The sequence below is a fragment of the Oncorhynchus clarkii genome, chromosome 8, assembly GCF_045791955.1.
Source record: "Oncorhynchus clarkii lewisi isolate Uvic-CL-2024 chromosome 8, UVic_Ocla_1.0, whole genome shotgun sequence".
Taxonomy (NCBI): domain Eukaryota; kingdom Metazoa; phylum Chordata; class Actinopteri; order Salmoniformes; family Salmonidae; genus Oncorhynchus; species Oncorhynchus clarkii.
This window is the reverse complement of record NC_092154.1, coordinates 39,861,327-39,880,151: the sequence shown is the minus strand read 5'-3', so window position 1 is coordinate 39,880,151 and position 18,825 is coordinate 39,861,327. Positions and strand designations below refer to the sequence as shown.

The 18,825-nt window shown below is 41.9% G+C and overlaps 1 long non-coding RNA gene across 1 annotated transcript; it reads left to right on the top strand.

Annotated features, from left to right (window-relative positions):
- Positions 1-9,602: 9,602 nt before the first annotated feature.
- LOC139415668 (uncharacterized) lies at positions 9,603-13,385 on the top strand. Its single transcript, XR_011634972.1, has 3 exons — positions 9,603-9,690; positions 10,196-10,514; positions 12,451-13,385. It is a non-coding gene; the product is annotated as an uncharacterized lncRNA (long non-coding RNA).
- The last annotated feature ends 5,440 nt before the right edge of the window (positions 13,386-18,825 follow it).

The following is an 18,825-nucleotide window of genomic DNA, read 5'->3' as shown; positions in this document are numbered from 1 at the left end:
GACATATCTTCCTGACACGCGCCCTGTGGAGTGTGAACATGGAGAGCAAGCGTAATTATGTGTGTGTCTGAGAGAGTGATAGATAGATAAAATCGAGATGAACAAATCTCTCTCACACTCACACATACACCATTACACACACACACCGTCACTTATTAGAAACGGATGTCATGCGGTGTTATCCTATATGTAGCCTACCTCTTTGATAGGCTGCTGAGAAGAGTCAACGGGATTTAAGAGATTGGAGGTTATAGAAGGTACCCACCCGAGCGCTATGAGAAGCGTGACCATAGATAGACCAGACAGATCCATCAGAAAACACACAGAAATAACGTTATAAGTCACTGTCACGCAGTCAGTGGTGGAAAAAGTGCACAATATCTCATACTTGAGTAAAAGTAAAGCTACCTTAATAGAAAATGACTCAGGTAAAAGTGAAAGTCACCCAGTAAAATACTACTTGAGTAAAAGTCTAAAAGTATTTGATTTTAAATATACTGAAGTATCAAAAGTAAATGTAGTTGCTAAAATATATTGAAGTATTAAAAGTAAAAGTAAATGTATAATTTAAAAGTCATTATATTAAGCAATTATTTGTATTCATTTTTTTACATTTACGGATAGCCGGGGTAACGCTCCAGCACTCAGACGTAATTTAAAAACAAAACATTTGTGTTTAGTGAGTCTGCCAGATGACAGGTAGTAGGGATGACGTGGGATGTTCTCTTGATAAGTGTGTGAATTGAACCATTTTCTGTCCTGCTAAGCATTCATAATGTAACGAGTACTTTTGGGTGTCAGGGAAAATGCATGGAGTAAAAAGTACATGAATGTAGCGAAGTTAAAGTAGTCAAAAATATAAATAGTAAAGTAAAGTACAGATACCCCCCAAAAACGACTTCAGTAGTACTTTAAAGTATTTTTCGTAAGTACTTTACATCACTGCACACAGTGACTGTCCCCCTCAACCATATCCCGTTAGCCTAACAGTCAAGACAGCATGAGTCACTTTAGATGAACCACAGAGCAATGTGGGCCTAGCACAACACCCCTCAATCAGAAATCAATTGACATTTTGTTTGATGGGAAAATACAGTGCCCCTTTACCTATTCCACATGTTTTTGTGTTACAGCCTGAATTCAAAATGGATTAAATCGGTGTGGAAGAACTTGACTGGCCTGCATAGAGCCCTGACCACAATCCCATAATTCACCTTTGGGATTAATTGGAACGCTGACCACAAGCCAGGCCTAATCACCCAACATCAGTGCCTGACATCACTAATGCTCTTGTGGCTGAATGGAAGCAAGTTCCCTGCTGCAATGTTCCAACATGTAGTGGAAAGACTTCCCAGAAGAGCTGAGGCTGTTATAGCAGCAAAGGGGGAACCAACTCCATTTTAATGCCCATGATTTTGGAATGAGATGCTCGACGAGCAGGTGTATTCACACCCCTTGGTCAATACATGTTAGAATCACCTTTGGCAGCGATTACAGCTGTGAGTCTATCTGGGTAAGTCTCTAAGAGCTTTGCACACCTGGATTGTACAATATTTTCCCATTATTCTTTAAAAAAAATATTCAAGCTCTGTCAAGTTGGTTGTTGATCATTGCTAGACAACCATTTTCAGGTCTTGCAATAGATTTTCAAGCAGATTTAAATCAAAACTGTAACTCGGCCACTCTGGAACATTAATTGTCTTCTTGGTAAACAATTCCAGTGTACATTTGGCCTTGTGTTTAAGGTTATTGTCCTGCTGAAAGGTGAATTAATCTCCCAGTGTCTGGTGGAAAGCAGAGTGAACCAGATTTTCCTCTAGGAATTTGCCTCTGCTTAGCTCTGTTTCTGTTGATTTTTTATCCTGAAAAACTCCCCGATTACAAGCATACCAATAACATAATGCAGCCACAACTATGCTTGAAAATATGGAGAGTGGTACTCAGTAATGTGTTGTATTTAATTTGCCCCAAACAGGACAAAAAGTGAATTGCTTTGCTACATTTTATTTTGTTATACTTTAGTGCCGTGTTGCAAACAGGATGCATGTTTTGGAATATTTGTATTATGTACCTTCTTCCTTCTTTTCATTCTGTCAATTAGGTTAGTATTGTGGATTAACTACAATGTTGCTGATCCATACTCAGTTTTTTCCTATCACAGCCATTCAACTGAAATCCCCAAGCGGTTTCCTTCCTCTCTGACAACAAAGTTAAGAAGGATGCCTGTATCTTTGTAGTGACTGGGTTTATTGAAACACCATCCAAAGTGTAATTAATAACTTCATCATTCTCAAAAGGAATATTCAATATCTGCATTTTTTTTACCCATCTACCAATAGGTGCCCTTCTTTGCAAAGCATTGGAAAACCTCCCTGGTCTTTCTCGTTGAATCTGTGTTTGAAATTCACTGCTCGACTGAGGGACCTTACATATAATTGTATGTGTAGGGTACAGAGATGAGGTTGTCATTCAAAAATCATGTTAAGCACTATTATTGCACACAGAGTGAGTCCATGCAACTTATAATGTGACTCGTTAAGCACATTTTTACTCCTGAACTGATATAGGCTTGCCATAACAAAGGGGTTGAATACTTATTGACTCAAGACATTTCCACTTCTTATTTTAAATTAATTTGTAAAAAAAAATCTAAAAACATAATTCCACTTTGACATTATGGGCTATTGTGTGTAGGCCAGTGACAAACAAATCTCAATTTCATCCATTTTAAATTCAGGCTGTAACACAACAAAATGTGGAAAAAGTCAAGGCACAAAAAACCCTACTCTTATCCACAGATTCAAATTAGTTTCAGGCATCATGAATTGGTCATGGCCAGATTTGATTCTTAGTAGCAGGTTAGGAGAATTTATGCAGAAAGTTAGAAACATTAACATAGCAGGTTAGGAGAATTAGGTTAAGGTTTGATGTTAATTTGGCAAAAGCTGGATCCCTTTTATCCATGACTTCATGTGAAATGTGGACAATTTCAGCGCCAACAACAGCTACTTCAATATACTGATTTTTGAAAGCAACAGACTGACCTCTAGTGTTCGACAAATAACGTTCTAAACGTCTGAGAGCAGACTTGCTAATGACACAATTCCGCCCTCTTGTGGTTATATCAATACTATGCATGTCACTCTCTTGGCTAAGAGAGACTGACTGCATCACGTCTTGTTTTTATAAGAAACACGAATGTGTTGGACATACCAAATTCTTTGCATAAATACCACACCAGACATGCCACCAGGGTCTTTTCACAGTCCCCAGGTCCAGAACAAATTCAAGGAAACAGTATTACACAGCCATGATCGCATGACATCTCATATTGCACAAGTGAACAGCAAACCTGCTATCAAAAAAACGAATAAAGCAACATCTTATGGCAAAATGCCTCACCCCCATCCCATGTGACCTACTTGAAGTATGTACTGACATGCCTACACTATATGCAACTGATAGATGGACACACACTACATGTTAGTGTTTTTAAATGGACCCCAGTAAAACTAGCTGTTGCCATTGGCGTTGACTAATGGGGATCCTAATCAAATCAAAATAGCTTCAACCATCCTTTGGCCTACACACACAGACACTGACACAAAGTCATCATAGGTCTCACAATTTGACAGGTGTTTAGCCTAAATAATAAATGTCATGAAAATGTACACATTTTTACTGATAAAGAAAAACGCCTAATCATCAAATAGGCTACAGTCAGATAGTTTCAGGCTTGCTATTCATTATGAAAAAGTACTCTGGGTCTATGTTTTGCCTCAACCAAGTTTACGAACTAGGCTAACTTTTAATAGGCTACTTTAATTTTTAGCCTACAGTGAAAAAAATGCCAATGAAGATGCCGACTGAGTGAGTCTACAACCCAAGGGAGCATCCCACGCAGACCCCAGACAGATGCGACCTGGTCACCCGTATCCCGGGGCTTCTCTGTGCTTGATATGTTTGAGTTATGAGTCAGGTCCACCCTGCGCTCCACAACACAAAAAAACTTTTATGGAGACTAGACACTATGACACTGTCACCGCTGCTGCCCTAGGGTCGTAAGAGCTGATATTGATCCAGACTAACAGCGACATTTTGAGGGATAGGGAGGGAGGCGTCGTGGAGTAGGTGCTCGGGGGGACCTCAGTGTTTTTCGTTTTTCGAGTTCCTTTGAGGTTAAAGGATGACATAGTCCAGATACAGCTCCTATTATTAAGAACGGTCCCCCTGAAAATTACCCTATTATAGCTTACATCCGGGTCTCTGTAACATAGGGGCAAATGTCCAAGGAAAATAGCTTAGACTGCCTACATCAAGTGAAGAAAACTGTGAAGTTATGTCGTCTTCTTGCCTTGCCTTCTTTTTCTGTGGCCTGAAAAGGCTATTGTTTTATCCCTCTAAATAATTGATGTCACTATCTACACCCGACTTGCGAACAAATGGTCTGATCTGAAAACGAGTCATAGGCTATGTTGCCGTTTTATGTCCTGGTGTGCAGTGAAGGCCTATCAATAAATCTTTCACCTTTTTTGAGAGGACAGTCCTCCATGTTCAGCCTCGAGGACAATCTTTCATGTTTGGCCTGACGTCATAGTTGGAATTGTCTTTGAACAGGCGAGTCTACACCCATCCATCAATGATACACTTGTTATTTCTTTCTGCAATGAGATTGATGGCCCATCCAAACTATTATGGAGACTTTATAGGGCACTAAAGAGATTTTCCAATGAATTGAGATTTAGAAAATGTCATTTTATTGAATAGGTCTACTTCAATCAATGATCCAACATGACTTTATTTAGACCACATGGTAAACCAGGCACGTGCACAGATAGGGATCTACCTGTGCCCGAGCACCTGCCTTTTTGCCCTCCCAGTCAATAGGCTTTACTTGATAATGATCATCCAGTATTGATTGGCATTATTTAAAAAATGTTGTGCAGTTCTGTCTCCTTACCTCACTGGAGTCTGTGACATGAAGGTCTACTGAGGATATCTTTGACACAACATTCAACTCCTCCTCCTTAATTTCCTCTTGTTTTTTAAGCACTACTTCAAATATCTCCTCTCGCTTCACAACACACTCCGATGGCATAGAAACTGGCAGGGATGACCCAGGCAGCACCAGTTTGACATCAGATTCCTCCTGTAAATCAATAGATCAAAACCATGTACTGATACAACCATGATGTTAAATTGATTATTTATGTTTTGGCGTAAATTAATCATCAGTTTTTAGGGAACTTAAGATAGAGAACTTGCTTTACTGCCTTCTTGTCATGGTCTTGGACACACACGTTTGGGTTGTTCTTTCATTGGCCCATCATCACAGGGTCCAGCAGCACTGACCTCAGGCCTCACCTCTTCCCTCCCACACCACATTGACCCAGCCATGACATGTGGGTCAAATTGAAAGATACCTGTCCTCCTGAACCCATCCTTTACAGTCCTCTCAGTCTCAAAAGCGTCATACATCTGCTTCAATACTGTGGCAACCATGTGCATATGGACAAAAACCATATAAGGAGAGAGGATGTCAAATGCATTACTGGAAAACTGCCTTGAAGGGCCTACAGGACTCCATGGTTAGTGACTGCTGGAAAGGGGGAAAGTCAGGTGGCAGGTAGATACAGAACAATATGACTTTCTCTGTAAGCTTCATTGATAATATCAGAGTCAAGCAGATCCTTCTTTCCTTTGAGAATCAGCACAGGCGGAAGGTCCTTCACATCAAAGCAAAAATAAATCTTATACCACCCCTTGAAAATCTTTTTGTCCATATTCCCACTTTCTGATACATAGTGGAAAAATTCATCAGGGTAAGCGGTGCCAAATAACTTTGGGCCTACCGTTTGAAGATGGTGCTGGGTGTTAAGTTACATCTCATTATTTTAATACATTTTGGAATATTCGATGACAGTTGTTGACATCAACCGCCTGAATTCAATGGAGAGATGTTACGTTACTAGCTTCATGTCATGAAATATGCATAGCCATCTCGAGGCAACTTCGATAGAAAATGTGTTTCACAAAGTTACCGGGATGTCACGTGTCCTACTTATATCAGTAAACTCGTAGCAACCTAAGCATTACACCACTTCTATTCGAAATAAACAAATAGTAAATAAGCCGTTCCATTTTTTGTTGTTGACCACATTTCGACACTCTCTTATTGACCTCCATACAAAAACTCCTTGTTAGGTGAGCGAAAGAAACGAAACAACCCCACCTGCTGGAGAAGACATATTTTTGGTTGAGTTGGGCCTCTCGCTTCTCCTCTTCCAACGTTATTTATAATAAAGGTTATATGGAGAAATTCGGACCACTCTGAAGTGAAAATACATTTGACCTAAACCCTCCCTGAATGCCTGAAAAAAAAAGTGACCCCCCTATACCCAAAATTAGAATTAAAACCAAATGGATATCAGAGAACATGTCTACCGTTTAACCTCACTGCTTGGATGGACCAGAGCCTTAGAAATGCAGTTTTAGAAACTGTTCTTCGTCCAGTAAGCATTAGATAGCAAAGCAGGAATTTTGATATCGCACAGGGCTGCGGGCCCTTATTTTATAGTAAAAACATTATATGACTCTACAATCGTATTTGCAGGTCCAAAAAAATAGCATTTCATAAAAATGGCATGCAATTCTATGTAATTTTACATATTAGCGGAATATTTAAAAAAAAATTCCAGACAAATTACCAAAAATAAGAATGGCCCGAGATATTTGTACCTTGTCAGCTGGGGGGGGGGGGGGGGGTTGAATTTGGGGGGGGGGGTTGAATTCGCAACCTTCCGGTTACTAGTCCATCGCTCTAACCACTAGGCTACCCTGCCGCCAAATCCGCGTGTCTTGTTTGTAAACGAAACTGTCCCTGTTTGCAAATAATTTAATCTGAGACTGTTACGTTCCCCAGTTTATGTGTTGTAGTTTGTGTTTGTGCATGTGTTTATTTCAGGAAATGTCTTCCTGAAATCCCTCAAGCAGCTGATTGGTCGACTCCAGGGCTAATTGGAGAGCTGACCCCGCCCCCTCGTCAAGACGCAGCTGTCTCCAATTACCTGTTCCTTCTGAAGCTATATAAAAGCCAGGGTTCTGTTCAGGAGAGAGAGATTTGGCGGTAGGGATTGCTGAGAGAGATTTGCTGGGAGGTCATTGCAGAGAGATTTTGTTAGAGGTTGATTTTGCTGGGAGTTCATTGCTGAGAGTTGGTATGTTCTGTGAGTTTGTTGCTCAGGTAGAGCTTATTTGATGTCCTTTGTTTCTTAGTTTGTTTGTGAAATTGTTTAATATTTTGTTTCATTTGTTCCCAGGGGGGAAGGGGAAGGCACCTTGGGAGTGTTTAGGCATGAGGCCCGCGGGCATACATATACCCGTAGTATATTCACTGTCTAGGCACACTAGGTAAGACCTGGGCGGACACCCCCTGTATTTTGGTTAGGGCACCAGGTGGTGCTAAATTAGGTAAGTAGTGGGTAGGTAGGTAAGATAGGAGAGGGGGGGCTTTGAGATTTACTTTCTTTGCTTTGGTTCCGTCCAGACCCTTTTCCCCATATTACCTTGTAAAGGAATAAAGTCCTTGTAAACGGTACCACATTCTGTCTGTTGTCATTCTTACTCGCACCTACAGTCCATACCTTTTTCGCTTCACGGAGAGTTTAGTTGTAGCAGGGTGTAGCGTTCCCTCTTCATAGAGGCGTGCGTAACAGAGACATTATTAGGGAGTTCGGACTTAATTTCCACCCCAGACAGAGTAGGCCTACTGACACAACAATTTAAGCTTCAACTGCTACTACCTACTCTTCTTCCGTGGAACAACCCAGCGAGAGGTCACAAGTGTTTCCCTAAAAGCTGTCTGCGTTGTTTGTCTTGTACAGAAAGTGACTATCTTAATCAATTGATAGTAACATAATTAGATTACTTCCCAAGCAAAGTCAACCTCAATGTCAAAGAAATTAAACAATGATATTCCCATATGCATCAGTCTTTTCCTGGTACTTTGCAGCTTGTTTCTAGCATAAAGCTGCGTGGACCAAAACGCTGTTATGGATCACTTAATATTATCGGATCCGTTTTATTTTCTTCAGAATCTTAAACTAACAATGGGTCGGCATGTGCTTTTTGTAATTTTCTTTACTAAAAGGGAGGCAGGCCTATGGCATACCATCTCATACCCCCTCGACTCAAGTATTGGTTTTAACTTAACAGCCAATCATTGACATGGAGGAATTGACCGAAAAAATCTATGGATGTAGCAGCCTATAGCCTAATTTCGTCTGTCAAACAGGTAGAGCAACCTCTTATTTCTTAAATAGGAAGAAACCGGCTCCAACAAAAAGCCATCAACGTTGATTAATACATCATGGACAAGAAACATTTTTTTAACCAAATCAATTACAGTAGTAGCAAGCTATCAAAGTTGACCTCCGGTACTCCGTCTCATCTTCGCCCCCCCCCCTTCTCAAACTACACAGAACATAGGTTAGTTCGCACACAATATATGTAATTTATTGCACTAGGCCTAATCAAACATAATTGTTGGAAAAAACGTTGATTCTCCTCCTGAACTGCACTACACAGCCCAGCCATTGGTTAAGCAGCATACAATGTTTTTGATCAGCAAGAGCAGAGCAGGTGAGAGATCAGGGTTGGAATATCCATTGCAGTGTGTAATGCAGCCTAATTTTATTCACACAATCCCAGCAGCTATTTTAGCAATATAACTTTGCTCTGTGCTTCTCAGAGCATGCACTTCGCAGTCTTTTGATTGAGACCACAATAAATAGCTTATAGGCACAACTGATATTGCTTGCCCAGCGGACAATCAGAGATGAGGAGCTGCATCGGACACACGAATGTATAGCCTAATAAGCAACTAATTCTGAAACACAGAGAAATATTGAAATGTCATCAACTACAAATTACATTACCCTCCCCTGGACTACTTAAAAACAATTATAATAATACCAAACCCTCCCCTTGACTGATATTGAAAAAGCATGATCCTCCTCCATTTTCCTCCCGGTAACTATTCTGTAAATTTCGATCCGCCCCTTACATTGCAATGAGCCATGCCTGTTCCCGAATCGGATGTTGACGATTTTATCATTACGTGACTGCTGCATGACGACAACATCAACTAGCGTCTCAGCTAAACGATACAAGTTCCTCATTTGAATATGCTAATTACGAATCGCATTACTACCTAGCTAATATCAAAACGTGCTATGGACATATGGCATACGACTACTTCGCGGTGAAATAGTCGAAGGAAAACTTCAAAGGGCAAACTTCAAGAAAAAGGAAAGAACAGCGACCCGCATGACAATCATTGTCCAATGGGAACTCACATCTCTCTGTGAGGTTTCCCCTAGTTACCATAGTCACAAAGTCAAAATGGGCTATTTGGTAACATTCATATAAACTAAAATAGACATTGTGGCTGTGGTAACTAGTGACGAGCTGTAATCATTAGTACAAACGGTTGCAAAACGTTTCAAAAAATGAGAGTTTCTATTGGACAAATTCAGGTAGGTCCCTCCCTGTTTCGTTCTATTTGCTTCAGTTTAAGAAACGTTTTGCAACAAAATTAACGTGATGAATATGCCCCTGCGATCGGTTTAGAAGGCGCCGGAGCAGACACACAAGGCAAAGGGAGGTTGGTTGAAAGTCAAGGGAAAAAAGGTATAGAAAAAAGTAGTTTATATCCAGCTGTAGCACTGTAAGATAAACGGGAAAGTAACTATGTTTCTATAGTCGTGGAGTTTGAACAACCGGGTCACTAGCTAGCTAGCTTCAGCTTGTTTTCATTTGTTGACCAATCTGGCGAACTAGCGGCTAACTTATGCTTAGTAGCTATCCAGTTGGCCAGTCAAGTTGTTATTATGCTTTTTATTTGGTGTTACAATGACACAACATAGCTAAACTAGCACGCTCTTTAGCTTATGTATTGAACTGAGCAAGACAGACCACTTTCCTATCCAAATTATTATTTTATATAATGTTGCTACTTGCATGATTCTGACGGTGAATTGCTGCATTTTGGTACATTTTCACCCAATTTACTTGTGTAGAAAAAAAGCTAATGATTCTATTTGAAATACTTATTGTATTGACTGTACTGTATTGTCTGCACCAAAACTATCAAATAAAATGAGGTCCTGTGTATTTTCTATTTTTCCCCTCACAGAGCTGCTGACTCTCCCGGTCCCACCACCACTCCCAGCTCCACCTTACAACACCCTAAATACTCCACTCCCTGCCCTCTTAACGATGGAGCAGCAACATATCCGCTGTGTGACCTGCCTGAGTCAGAGGTGCATGACCAGGCCAGAACCCGGTATCTCCTGTCACCTGCCCCCTAGTCTGTGGGGCCATTTTCCACTCCTACAAAGGGCCCGAGCACCTCCTCCTCTGTCCCCTGGAGAGAATGCCCTGCCTGAACAGGGGTTTTGGCTGCCCTGACACTCTAGTGCAGACGCACTACTGCGCACCATGGAGTGGAACAGGTGGGCTATCAGCTGCCTGGATTACACATCATACGAGAGCTTGATCTGGGGGGTGGAGGAGACAGAGCAGCTGGACATGGCGCTGGCCCTGCAGGACCATTACACACTGATCAAGTCCCTCAAGGTGGTCCCAATGGCGCCCACGGTCGAGAGAAAGCCACCTGTTTTCGCCGTAGAGAGCGCGAGTGAGAGCAAGGACACTGCGTTGACAACGCATTCACCACCCTTGATGAAACAGTCATGACTACCATTGACGACACAGTCACCACTACCATTGACGACGCAGTCACCACCACCACCACCAATTGACGACACAGTCACCACCACCACCAATTGACGACACAGTCACCACCACCACCATTGACGACACAGTCACCACCACCACCATTGACGACACAGTCACCACCACCACCATTGACGACACAGTCACCACCACCACCATTGACGACACAGTCACCACCACCACTATTGACGACACAGTCACCACCACCACCATTGACGACACAGTCACCACCACCACCATTGACGACACAGTCACCACCACCACCATTGACGACACAGTCACCACCACCACCATTGACGACACAGTCACCACCACCACCATTGACGACACAGTCACCACCACCACCATTGACCACAGTCACCACCACCACCATTGACGACACAGTCACCACCACAATTGACGACACAGTCACCACACCATTGACGACACAGTCACCACCAACATTGACGTCCCAGTCACCGCCACTGAGCTTAGCAAAGGATAAAATTGCTAACGGAATAAATGGTTTCAAAACGAGGACTGGTATAGCAATCTGTGTTAGTATTTCATCCTTCCACAAGACATAGTCCGACACGAATCTAAGGTTTCTAAACAAGCCGGCTGGTCGTTCATTCTATCTGTTCGGTTGCCAGAGATGCGAGCCAGTCATTCAGTCTTTTTGTTCTGTATCTATGGACGCGACCCAGTTGTTAGTTCTAAATGTCCCATTACCTTACTGGCTGTCAACGTTCTTATCCCTTGCTAGCTAGCCAACTACGGCTAATTTACAGTCATGTTGAAAAGTGTAGCCAGAATTACAACAATGTAGCTGCATTTGATTAAGCTGTTTTCTAGTGACATTTATTTGGTTACATCCCAGAACAATTAGCTGATGAGGCATTATGCCAGGATTTCACCTGGCATATAAAATGTGTTCTTGCGTTGTTTAGAGGAGCTAGCCAACAACACAGCTTACACAATAACTTGAAATTGAAGCTGGAAAGACTGCAAACTAGCTGCACTTGGTTTCGTTTTACCTGTTTCTTATTGATATGTCTTTGTATATATTCATAAATTATGCTGCTTCATGATTTTGACGGGCTGAGAAAAGCTGCCTGCCTGTCTGTTCCAAGCGGGCTGTCATGTGCCTTTTACTGAGGAGTTCATGACACGTTCATTACTATGCGACAGCTAGAGATCGAATTTGAACGTTAAAACAATGTTGCAAATGTAGGAGAGACAGACAGCAAGGTTTCTACAAATCTTTGCTGTTGAAAACTAAATGTTAGTTTAAAAGAAATGTGAGATAATGTCTAGATGCTTTTTATAGTGGAGATCAAGTTTATAAATTGCCTGCCTGGGCTGATGAGACAGTGGATTGCGCAGTCAGGTAGTAACTTGTGGAATTAGACCCCGGCTGGAATGCGGTTTTAACCAATCAGCATTCAGGATTAGACCCACCCGTTGAATATAACTATATTTACAACCTCGTCTGAGGATTTACATTCCCAGTCTAGGATTTTAAAGTGCCACTGCCACCATATAGGCCTTTCTTATTGTTTGTACAATAGCACTGATGTTGATTCCCTTACCCTATACCCCTTTAAATGTTAACTAGACTGGAGTGAACTTTCCTGCCTTACTAATGCTTTCTTACCTGTTCTGTTCGGGCAGGTGTGGAGATTCAGCACTGCCTTTAGCCCCGTTAGTGAGTGGCGGTTCGGCGAAGTCTCCAGTATGTCTGACCTTCTGAGGAAGTGCGACTACAACACAGTTGAGCACAAGATGGAGGGCGTTCCACTGCCGTCCATGTGCACAGCCAGAGACATATCCCTCCTCTCAGTCTTGAAACTCTAGGAGCAACACACAACCTTAGTGTAGCTAACAGAGGTTAGGTACTGGTGTCTAATTTGATTCAGGTTTTGATGTTACATTTATTTTTTTTATTGGAAAAGACTGTCCCATGTTATATTGAGGTTGAAGGGTAAGAGCCTTTAATGTATGACCTTCTCGACACAGTTCCAGTGGTGGTAAAATTGGACCTGAATTTTGCACTCTTAAACCCATTTTCAATTTACTGAAATCATCCTCCATGAAATGAATCTGAAGGGCAAGTCTGCTCTCTGTGTGGGTTGGACCAGAAAGGGACCACAACACACAAACTAAAACAAAGCGAGAGAAGACACACAAGGTCCCAATGGACATTTCCCAACGATGCATGTGATTCTGTTGCCATTTAATACAAATAGTCTTTAATACCACCTTTCATGATTTTCCTTGTGCTCTTTGTATTCTGTTATTTTTTTTATGGTTGTTTTTCTATCATCACCATGAAGCTTCAGTGAATCAGACAAGCTGATTTATTTTATAATTGACAGTACATATGAAGATGCTCAATCAGGAGACAAATGTTATTTCAGTCATTAACATGGCCAATGAGGCAAGATGACTGTTGCCAGCAGCATACCAACCTGCATCCCACTGCTGGCTTGCCTCTGTAGGTCAGCAAGATTGATCCTGGTTGTTCCCTGGATGGGAGACCAGATGCTTCTGGAAGTGGTGTTGGAGAACCAGTAGGAGGCACTCTTTGCTCTGGTATAAAAAAGAAATCCCCTGGGACATTGCCTTGTTGTTGGGTGCTGTCTTTTGAATGGGTGTCCTGACTGTGGTCATTAAACATCACATGACACTTATTGTCAGAGTAGGGGTGTTAACCCTGGTGTCCTGGCTAAATTCCAAGTCTGGCCCTCATACCATCATGGCCACCTAATCATCCAAATGGTTGCCTAGTCAGGCCTAGGGTAGATTATTATTATTTCGGAATTTAACATGCGTTCAAATCGCAGGGCTTTTTTTTGCGGTTATTGAAATGGCATATTCACTGCAGTTTACAGCCTAGACTAAAGTTTTTTATTCACTCAAATTTTTTTTTTTATTGAATTGTGTTGTTATAGGCTAGGTATGATAATTTTCTTGTCCCTAAAAAGCTTAATCAATTGGGGAGATTTTTGATCTTGAGCGCAGCCTAGGGATAACAGCCTGTAATTTCCTAATCTGATGGGAAAAAATATATACAGTATATACAGTGCTTTCGGAAAGTATTCAAACCACTTGACTTTTTCCACGTTTTGCTATATTACAGCCTTATTGTAAAATTTATTATATAAAAATCCTCAGCAATCTACATAATGACAAACATGTATTAAAAATAAAAATATATAAATACCTTATTTTTAATACCAAACCATAGATTTTTTTTAAATGTAACCTTTATTTAACTAGGCAAGTCAGTTAAGAACACATTTTTATTTTACATGACAGCCTACAAAAAGGCACAAGTGGGGATGGGGGCTGGGATTAAAAATAAAAATTAATTCAATAAAAATATAGGACAAAACACATGACAAGAGAGACAACACAACACTACCGACAACATAGCATGGAAGCAGAACATGACAACACAGCATGGTAGCAACACAAAATGACAACAACATGGTAGCCTCAAAACATGGCGTCAGCACAACATGGTAGCAGCACAACACAGGGTACAAACATTGTTGGGCACAGACAACAGCACAAAGAACAAGAAGGTAGAGACAACAATGCAGAGCAACCACAACTGTCAGTAAGAGTGTCCATGATAGAGTCTTTGAATGAAGAGATTGAGCTAAAACTGTACAGTTTGAGTGTTTGTTGCAGCTCGTTCCAGTCGCTAACTGCAGCGAACTGAAAAGACAAGCGACCCAGGGATGTGTGCACTTTAGGGACTACATAAGTACATACATAAGTATGAATACATGAGTATTCAGGCCCTTTGCTATGAGACTCAAAATTGAGCTCAGGTGCATACTGTTTCCATTGATCGTCCTTGAGATGTTTCTACAACTTGATTGGAGTCCACCTGTGGTAAATTCAATTGATTGGACATAATTTGGAAAGAAACACACCTGTCTATAAGTTGACAGCGCATTTCAGAACAAAAAACAATTCATGAGGTCAAAGAAATTGTCTGCAGAGCTCTGAGACAGGATTGTGTTGAGGCACAGATCTGGGGAAGGGTACAAAAAACATTTCTGCAGCATTGAAGGTCCCCAACAGCACAGTGGCCTCCATCATTCTTAAATGAAAGACATTTGGAACCACCAAGACACTTCCTATGGCTGGCCACCCAGCCAAACTGAGCAATCGGGGGAGAAAGGCCTTGGTCAGGGAGGTGACCAAGAACCCGATGATCACTCTGACAGAGCTCCACAGAGTCTGTGGAGATGGGAGAACCTGTCAGAAGGACAATCATCTCTGCAGCATTCCAACAGTCTGGCTTTTACGTAAGAGTGGCCAGACGGAAGCCACTCCTCAGATAAAGGCACATGACGGACTCTAAGACCATGAGAAACAAGAATCACTGGTCTGATGAAACCAAGATTGAGCTATTTTGCCAAGCTTCACGTCTGGAGTAAACCTGGCACCATCCCTACGGTGAAACATGGTGGTGGCAGAATCATGCTGTGGGGATGTTTTGCAGCGGCAGGGAGTTGGAGACTACTTAGGATTGAGGGAAAGATGAAAGGAGCAAAGTACAGGGAGATCATTGATGAAAACCTGCTCCAGAGCGCTCAGGATCTCAGACTGGGGCGAAGGTTCATCTTCCAACAGGACAACGGCACTAAGCCCACAGCCAAGACAACGCAGGAGTGGCTTCGGAACAAGTCTCTGAATGTCCTTGATTGGCTCAGCCAAAGCCCAGACTTGAACCCAACCGAACATCTCTGGAGAAACTTGAAAATAACTGTGCAGTAACACTCCCCATTCAACATATCCTACCCTGCCTTTCTAAGGTCTTCGAAAGCCAAGTTAACAAACAGATCACCGACCATTTCTAATCCCACCATACCTTCTCCACTATGCAATCTGGTTTCCGAGCTCGATCAAGGTCCTAAACAATATCATAGCCGCCATCGATAAGATGCAATACTGTGCAGCAGTATTCAATGACCTGACCAATGCTTTCGACTCTGTCAATCACCACATTCTTATCGGCAGACTCAACAGCCTTGGTTACTCTAATGACTGCCTCGCCTGGTTCACCAACTACTTCTCAGATAGAGTTCAGTGTGTCAAATCGGAGGGCCTGTTGTCCGGACCTCTGGCAGTCTCTATGGGGGTGCCACAGGGTTAAATTCTCAGGCTGACTCTTTTCTCTGTATACATCAATGATGTCGCTCTTGCTGCTGGTGATTCTCTGATCCACCTCTACGCAGACGACACCATTCTGTATACTTCTGGCCCTTCTTTGAACACGGTGTGAACTAACCTCCAGACTAGCTTCAATGCCATACAATCTCCTTCCGTGGCCTCCAACTGCTCTTAAATGCAAGTAAAACTAAACGCATGCTCTTCAACCGATCGCTGCCCACACCTGCCCGCCCATCCAGCATCACTACTCTGGACTGTTCTGACTTAGAATATGTGGACAACTACAAATACCTAGGTGTCTGGTTAGACTGTAAACTCTCCTTCCAGACTCACATTAAGCATCTCCAATCCAAAATTAAATCTAGTATCAGCTTCCGATTTCGCAACAAAGCAGCCTTCACTCATGCTGTCAAACACACCCTCGTAAAACTGATTATTCTAATGATCCTTGACTTTGACGATGTCATTTACAAAATAGCCTCCAACACTCTACTCAGCAAATTGGATGCAGTCTATCACAGTGCCATCCGTTTTGTCACCAAAGCCCCATATACTACCCACCACTGCAACCTGTATGCTCTCGTTGGCTGGCCCTCGCTTCATACTCGTCGCCAAACCCACTGGCTCCAGGTCATCTACAAATCTTTACTAGGTAAAGCCCCACCTTATCTCAGCTCACTGGTCACCATGGCAGCACCAACCCGTAGCACACACTCCAGCAGGTATATTTCACTGGTCAACCCCAAAGCCAAATCTTCCTTTTTCCTTCCAGTTCTCTGCTGCCAATGACTGGAACGAACTGCAAAAATCACTGACGCTGGAGACTCATATCTCCCTCACTAACTTTAAGCACCAACTGTCAGAGCACCTCACAGATCACTGCACCTGTACATAGCCCATCCAACTACCTCATCCCCATACTGTTACTTATTTTATTTATTTTGCTCCTTTGCACCCAGGTATCTCTACTTGCACACTCATCTTCTGCACATCTATCACTCCAGTTTTTAATTGCTATATTGTAATTATTTTGCCACTATTTATTGCCTTACCTCCCTTATCCTACCTTATTTGCATACACTGTATATACACTTTTTCTATTGTGTTATTGACTGTATGTTTGTTTATTCCATGTGTAACTCTATGTGTTTGTTTGTGTCGCAATGCTTTGCTTTATCTTGGCCAGGTCGCAGTTGTAAATGAGAACTTGTTCTCAACTTGCCTATATGGTTAAATAAAGGTGAAAGAAATCAAAAATAAATATATCAAACTGAACTTGAGAGGATGTGCAGAGAATAATGGGAGAAACTCCCCAAATACAGGTGTGCCAAGCTTGTAGCGTCATGCCCAAGAAGACTTGAGACTGTTGATGGGGGCCACATCAAATCAAATCAAATTTTATTTGTCACATACACATGGTTAGCAGATGTTAATGTGAGTGTAGCGAAATGCTTGTGCTTCTAGTTCCGACAATGTAGTAATAACCAACAAGTAATCTAGCTAACAATTCCAAAACTACTACCTTATAGACACAAGTGTAAGGGGATAAAGAATATGTACATAAAGATATATGAATGAGTGATGGTACAGAGCGGCATAGGCAAGGTACAGTAGATGGTATTGAGTGCAGTATATACATATGAGATGAGTATGTAAACAAAGTGGCATAGTTAAAGTGGCTAGTGATACATGTATTACATAAAGATGCAGTAGATGATATAGAGTACAGTATATACATATACAGTGCCTTGCGAAAGTATTCGGCCCCCTTGAACTTTGCGACCTTTTGCCACATTTCAGGCTTCAAACATAAATATATAAAACTGTATTTTTTTGTGAAGAATCAACAACAAGTGGGACACAATCATGAAGTGGAACGACATTTATTGGATATTTCAAACTTTTTTAACAAATCAAAAACTGAAAAATTGGCCGTGCAAAATTATTCAGCCCCTTTACTTTCAGTGCAGCAAACTCTCTCCAGAAGTTCAGTGAGGATCTCTGAATGATCCAATGTTGACCTAAATGACTAATGATGATAAATACAATCCACCTGTGTGTAATCAAGTCTCCGTATAAATGCACCTGCACTGTGATAGTCTCAGAGGTCCGTTAAAAGCGCAGAGAGCATCATGAAGAACAAGGAACACACCAGGCAGGTCCGAGATACTGTTGTGAAGAAGTTTAAAGCCGGATTTGGATACAAAAAGATTTCCCAAGCTTTAAACATCCCAAGGAGCACTGTGCAAGCGATAATATTGAAATGGAAGGAGTATCAGACCACTGCAAATCTACCAAGACCTGGCCGTCCCTCTAAACTTTCAGCTCATACAAGGAGAAGACTGATCAGAGATGCAGCCAAGAGGCCCATGATCACTCTGGATGAACTGCAGAGATCTACAGCTGAGGTGGGAGACTCTGTCCATAGGACAACAATCAGTCGTATATTGCACAAATCTGGCCTTTATGGAAGAGTGGCAAGAAGAAAGCCATTCCTTAAAGATATCCATAAAAAGTGTCGGTTAGTTTGCCACAAGCCACCTGGGAGACACACCAAACATGTGGAAGAAGGTGCTCTGGTCAGATGAAACCAAAATTGAACTTTTTGGCAACAATGCAAAACGTTATGTTTGGCGTAAAAGCAACACAGCACATCACCCTGAACACACCATCCCCACTGTCAAACATGGTGGTGGCAGCATCATGGTTTGGGCCTGCTTTTCTTCAGCAGGGACAGGGAAGATGGTTAAAATTGATGGGAAGATGGATGGAGCCAAATACAGGACCATTCTGGAAGAAAACCTGATGGAGTCTGCAAAAGACCTGAGACTGGGACGGAGATTTGTCTTCCAACAA